This window comes from Pinus tabuliformis, chromosome 3_1, assembly GCF_031772625.1.
Source record: "Pinus tabuliformis cultivar Carrire ecotype Pingquan chromosome 3_1, CPIR1, whole genome shotgun sequence".
Taxonomy (NCBI): Eukaryota; Viridiplantae; Streptophyta; class Pinopsida; order Pinales; family Pinaceae; genus Pinus; species Pinus tabuliformis.
In genome coordinates, this window is record NC_142301.1 from 142,732,108 (window position 1) to 142,739,286 (window position 7,179).

Consider the following 7,179-nt stretch of genomic DNA (forward strand, 5'->3'; position numbering starts at 1 on the left):
TGCCCAGCTTTGCCCAAAAATCACTCCTTCAGCTTGTTGCAACAAATTTCTCCTTCAGAAAATTTATCCAGCTTTGAGCCTCATTTTTTCCAATGAGTCTCTTTTATTTTCCCCCTTTTGTTTCCCTAAATGACTTTTGGGCAACCCTAAGATCTAATGGCTCAAATTCATTTAGATAAAGGGATGAGAATAAATGTGCATTTAATTCTCATTTTCTATTTTTTAACTCACCCATTAAATAAAGTACCCACATTGTACTTTATGTCTAAAGTCACTTTTCACTTTATAATTTAACATTGATTTTACCACTTATAAAGTCACTTTCACTTTATAAAGTCACACTTAGGAAAAGAATTATTCTGGACATTTTTCCCTAGGTAGAGACTAACCCATGGGAAACCACTTGTTCAAGGTACATTAAAAATCAACAAATCACAAATTTTCAATTCAATTTAACTTTTGAATAATATATTTTGATATGGCTTTCCAATATTCAAATCTCTGGCCCAGTTACTATTGACAGTTATACAAAATCCCATAAAAATCAATATATGTTCATCTTGTTGCAAAATAAGGTCAAGGCCAAAGGCCAATAACTCAGGAGGTAAATCATAAAATATAATGAATATCAACATTAAGAATAAAATATGTATCGCAAGATTAAACAACTAGAGAAATTTGTCTAAAATCTATTATATTCTTCTACGAGTTACCCATTTATACAAGCAAAACAAAGCATGGAAAATAGAATACGACAACAGCAACAATTGGATGTTGCACTACCCATGGTGTGAGACAAGAAGGAACACTAAATACATGTATGAATCTCTTCCTCCTCGTCATCAAAATCTCTATCTCCCTCTTCATTTGATGATACTCGGAGACCAAGGCCATCCTTGTACTGTACCCAAGCTAGTAGCGTAAAACAATAATACCTAATAATTACTTATTGAGCTAATGTAATAAAGCACTATATCATATAGTACTATGAACCCAATTTGTTGGGTTGGGTTGTGGTTTAACGTAAATTTATAGTTCTTGCCCCAAGTGATGACCCATGTTAAAGCGGATGACCATATATTTCTGAGGTGTGGGTCGTGTTAATGCAGCACCAATGGTTCTATGGTAACGCAGAGAAGTTGTGATTAGTGGTCGTTGATGTTAATGAGATCTTTATGGTTGAAGCTAAGTGTAACTCCTTAGTGACTACAAAATATATACCACTAATTTGCAGTGTCATAGCCAAGGGTTTTCTGGTAGTAAAATTCCTATCGTATAGAGTTTGGCACCCTCTTCAATCAAAAGGGGTTTATCCAACTTAAAAAATAATTTAATATAAATTTTGAATGTTGGTTCACAACACTTACCATTACAAAAGTGATTGAAAAAATTAGATGATAAAAGTAATGATATTATTGAATTAACGTGATTTATAAAATATAAAATACATAAATATAATATTTTTTATATTTAAATAACATTTTCTCCACTTTACTCCTACCAATACCATAAATATAATTCGTTATTTAAAAATTATGATATATACATGATGAAAAGTGTAGCACTCAGTTCCATGATCAACTTAACTAACTATATATATAGATATATATCCATTATCGATTTAAATGATAAAGTTCGTGTTTGTGTTTGTTTTTGTTTCGTTCCCTTTTTTTATATTATTTCTTTAAGATTGTTACTTTAAGATCTTTGCTAATATATTCTCCTAATATAAATAATTGTTCATGACAAGTTCTTGTTCATTACAAAAGTGATTGAAAAAAAATAGATGATAAAAGTAATGATATTATTAAATTATGTGACAAGTAACATTCAAAGGTGTTGCTCATATATTCTCCTTCACTCTCTAATCTTAAACATTTCAAAGGTTTATCACATTTCTTTTCCACCAATACCCTCCATTCTTTGATTTTTTCAAAGACATGATCTTTTTTTTTTTAAGAAATACATACAAGTATACCTAGAAAAATATTTAGTGAAATTCAAGTCAAAATGTACCTTGCACATGGTAGTGATGGTTTGTTTAGGGAATATAGGGCACTCTAGACAAGTTTATTTAAATCTTTGTTATCCAATCTTTCTTGTTTCAAACAATGCTTAGTGATACTTCCCAATCACACACCCTTCACATACATCATCAAAGAAAACAACAACTTTAATAATTAATCTTTATTATAACAATATACACAATTTGAATGTGTGGGTTTTCACAATTATTAATCATGTTGTTGATGCAATACTTATTGATGTACACCGTGTAGAATTTTCCAAAAACTTTGAACTAAAATTTCAAAAAAACTTTATGTGTCCCTAATGATGGGTGGAGTGTCCTCTCAAAGCATCAAAGGTTCCAAAACTCTACAAAGTTTGCGTCTAGAAGAATTACATCAATAACACAACCTATACAATTACCTAATTATCGACAAAATAATCAAAATTACATCATTGTAAATCCATTCATTCAATATGCTTGTACTAATCAACTTAACACGAAATTATTCTATCATTCACTAATGTATATTATTGAATAAATAATTTGATATATATATATAATCCCACATGTTCTCTATAGTCTAGTATGAGAGTGATGTTGTAATGTTGATAAATAAATGTACACATTTAGTATTTATAGCTTTGTTAATAAACCTTACACCACAATACAAGCTTAAGAAAAAATTGCCTCAACAAACTATGACATTTGTGCACTACCAAACTTTAAGTGCCACCTTTGTCTCTTCTTAACATTATTTTACAGTTTTTAAAACTAAAATGAATTTCCAAACATCTTCTCATATATAAATTATTTATAATTACATACCCTCCAAAGCCTAAAACACACATTTATTTTAAAAAATAAATAATAAAAAAATAGTATTGTGGGTGCAACCTTTGCCAGTTCACTGAGATAAAAATATAACGACATTTTTGCACATGACTCAGTCACGGTTTTACTCACTATTCGATCAATTCATGGGGTTCCGAAGACACGCTTGACCAACATTTGCAACTAATTGGTCCCAAGTTCGGGTCCCATTCACATTGCCTCTTGCTTGTTAGCATCACACATTTTTCCTCACATCTCAACATGCTCCCCCTTTGTCAATACAAACTTCCATTAAACACTCTCGGAAAAAGAAATGCGCCTAACTCTGAATTAGTTCCAGTTGAACAAAGAGACGAAAGGCAAGAGCTACAAGGAGATGGCAAGATGGCTGACATCGGCTTTAATTATGTGCTGCATGTTGGGTATGGTTTGCATAGGGACTTCTAGGATTAACGACCCCATAAATACAATAGTCATTCATGTCATGGAGAATCAATGTTTCGACCACATGTTGGGTTGGATGAAGCGGCTCAATCCACAAATTGATGGGGTCACCATCCAAGAGTCGAATCCCATATCCACCAGCGATCCCAATTATGCGAGTCTTTTCTTCAAAGATGAGGTAGAGTATGTGGATCTAAACCCAGGGCACTCGTTTCAGGCCATAAGATAGCAGATTTTTTGTTTCGAGAACACCTCCGTGAATCCTACACCCATGAACGGATTCACCTAATAGGCAACTTCCTTAGGGGGTCACAAAATGTCTTAGATGGTCATGAATGGCTTCAAACCCAAGGTTGTTCCTGTATATAATACTCTGGTAAGTGATTTCATGGTATTCAATCTGTGGTTTGCGTCTGTAGCAGCCTCAACTCAACCCAACATACTATACATCCATTTTGTGGCTTTCCATGGAGCCACTAGGAATATCCCCAAGTTGTTGGCCAACGAATACCCACAGAAAACCATCTTTGAATAAATAGACGAGTCAGGTTTGTCATTCTAGATTTATTACCAAAACATTCTAGCCCCTCTCTTCTACAAAAATCTCAGAAAACTCAATTATATTGGAAATTTCCACTCATACTCCGCTCAATTCAAGGACCATGCCAAGAAAGGGAAGTTGCCCAATTATGTGGTTGTGTAGCAACACTACATGGACACCAAACTCTTCCCCACCAACAACGGCCATCCTTCGCACAATGTAGTCAAGGGCCAGAAATTTGTGAAGGAGGTGTATGAGACACTCAAATATAGCCCTCAGTGGAACGAGACTTTGTTCCTTATAGCTTATGACGAGCACGGAAAATTCTTCGATCATGTTCCCATGCCTGTGAAGGGCGTTCCAAGCCCCAACGACATTATTGATCCCAACCCCTTCTTTTTCAGATTTTACAGGTTAGGGGTTCGAGTACCCACTATTATGATTTATCCATGGATTGACAAATGAATAGGTTTCAACTCTCTCTCATATCTCATCCACCCTTCTCAATTTGCTTTTCTTTTGATCAAAATATTCATCCATAATTTGATTATTTTCCATAAAATAAATTGTTACTGCAATGGTACATGGACCGAACGAACTATATCCATCATCTCAGTTTGAGCATTCATCCATATCTGTAACGGTCAAGAAGTTGTTCAATCTTAAATTCGGTTTCTTGACCAGCAAAGACATGTGGGCTGGAACTTTTGAAGGTGTCGTACAGAAGCACAACAACCCAAGAAAATATTGCCCGGGTACTCTAGGACATAACGTATCTTGTTCTCACCATAACTAATTGTTGATCGAATTAGGCTCCATTAAATCTTTTGCTCAAACTTCGTGACAAATTCGATCTGGTTTTACATGGCATTGCAGAGACAATGACAGACCCTCCAAAGATAAGGTAGAGTAGAGCAAACAAGGAAGCGAAGTTAAACAAGTTTCGGGAGGAACTAGTGCAGTTAGCGGCTCAATTGAACAAAGATTATATCTCAGGAGTTATCGAGAGGAGATTGGGAAGAAGATGAATGTGAGAGAGGCGAACAAATACATGGAGGATTATGTGAAGCATTTCTTTGAGGCAACCTGATTGGCTAAAAGGCTTGGAGTTGATGGTGCATAAACGTCAAGCGCAGAGGAGGAGGGTAGGCGTAAAAATGTGTGCACAAGTGTCACTGGGAGAGAAGTGGCTTGATAGGGATGTCTATTTCTCCCAACCTTAGATTTCATTTCGCAGAAATTGATACCCCCGATGAAGCAATGAAATAGCTCAATAAAGTTTTTGGAATTAAAAATGAAATTAGAGCCCATCAACTCGAAAATGAGTTGCTTACATTGGACCCCAATAATTTTTCTTCCATTGAAGATTTTTTGTCCAAGTTCAAGACCCTTAGACTTCTCGTGGAAGGTGTTAAGGTTAAGAAATAAGATAGTAGCATTATCTATTCCATTCTTCCTAAGTTAGGACCAGCCTACTATGTGTTTGTTTACACCTTCCATTCTACTAGAGAAGCTTTTATTTCTCAAGGACAAGACTACAAGTGCCCCTCTTTTGATGCTTTTTTTATTCTTTAATAAGAGAACAAGAAAAACTCTTACATCTTGGTCTTCATAATATTGGAAACTCTTCTAAGAAATCCTTAGCAGAGCAACAGTAACCAAATTCAAAGAATCCTAAGAAGCAGCATCCTAAAAAAATGGTCCTAAACCAAACAAGGGTCCTAAGCAATTTCAGTCTCAAAATGAAAAATCAACTCAGCATAATGATAAGGAAAATAAAACAAAGGGAAGAAATTGATAAACATTGCAACTTTTATAATCGTGATGGCCACTTAGAATCCAAATGCTTTAAGAAGATGGAAGCCTTGGAAGCAGCAATGAAGAAGCATAACATCCATTTGGAGCACTCTTCAACTTCAACTTCATCTTCAGGAATAACACTTTCTGCATGTGGTTGTCAAGCATCTCAGTCTGGTTATGCATTAAATGTATCTTCTTCTTCTCATTCTCATGACTGGCTCATTGATTCTGAAGCTTCTTATCACATGGCCAAAAACAAAACCATGTTTTCTTCTTTAAATGAGTGTAACACCAGAAATGTATATGTTGGTGATGATAGATCTCTTAGTGTTGTAGGTACTGGAATTATTCATCTAGATAATGGTCAATTTAATGATGTATTATGTGTTCCTACCTTATCCTGCAAGCTACTATCTGTATATCAGATAACTCATTTAGGTGAAAGTAAAATCGTTGAATTTTCACCTCATGATGTTGTAATTAAGGACCTAAGATATCCTAGACAGATTTTAGCTACTAGCATTGTTGATGACTCTACAAGGTTGTATAAGTTTAACAACTTTGGTTCATCAACTCCTCCCTCAGTATTTGTTGCTCATAATGATGAAGTGAGCAAACTTTGGCATGAGTGATTTGGTCACTTAAACTATCGCTCCCTTCAAAATCTATGTAAATAAAATACGGTGACAGGTCTTCCTATGGTATCTTGCAGAGATGGTGTTTGTTTCGGATGTGTACTTGGAAAACATCATTAGGATAGTTTTGAAAAACGTGCCTCTTGGCGTGCCTCGGCCCCTTTAAATCTTGTGCATAGTGATTTATGTGGTCCACTTCCAGTTGTTTCATTCTCTGGCTACAAGTATTTCTTAATTTTCATTGATGATTTTTCTAGACGCACTTGGGTATACTTCTTAAACATCAAGAGTGAAGTTTTTAACATGTTCTTGGCCTTTAAGGCCTTAGTTGAGAAACAATCTGGACATCAAATTCTTAAGCTAAGATCTGATAATGGCGGATAATATGTTACCAACAAATTCATCAACTTTTTCACTGAGCATGGAATTCAATTGCAACATATTGTTCCATATACTCCATAGCAAAATGGTGTAGCTGAAAGGAAGAATCGCACCTTAAAGGAAATGGCTAATTATATGCTTCAATATAAAGGACTTAGTCTTAATTTTTGGGCAGAAGAAATTAACTGTGCAAATTACATAGTAAATTGCATTCCTACTAAGGTTTTAAAGAATATCACTCCAAAAGAAGCATGGAGCTCAATTAAACCAGATGTAAGTCATTTTCATGTTTTTGGAAGTGAAGCATGGGCCCATATTCCAGATGAGAAACATAAAGCTTTAGAACCTAAGAGTAAAAAATGTATTTTTATCGGATATTATGAAGATGTCAAAAGATATATACTTCTTCAACCTAAATCCAAAAATGTTATCATTAGAAGAGATGTAAAGTTTGTTGAAAATATATCAGCCTACAAGCCTAGTTCGGCGGATGTGCCACCTCTCTCTATCCGGTCTACTTCTAAAAATATTTCTTC

The 7,179-nt window shown here is 34.8% G+C and overlaps 1 pseudogene; it reads left to right on the forward strand.

Moving 5' to 3' along the window:
• Positions 1 to 3,218: 3,218 nt before the first annotated feature.
• Positions 3,219 to 4,950, forward strand: LOC149186207 (non-specific phospholipase C2 pseudogene; annotated as a pseudogene).
• Positions 4,951 to 7,179: the final 2,229 nt, after the last annotated feature.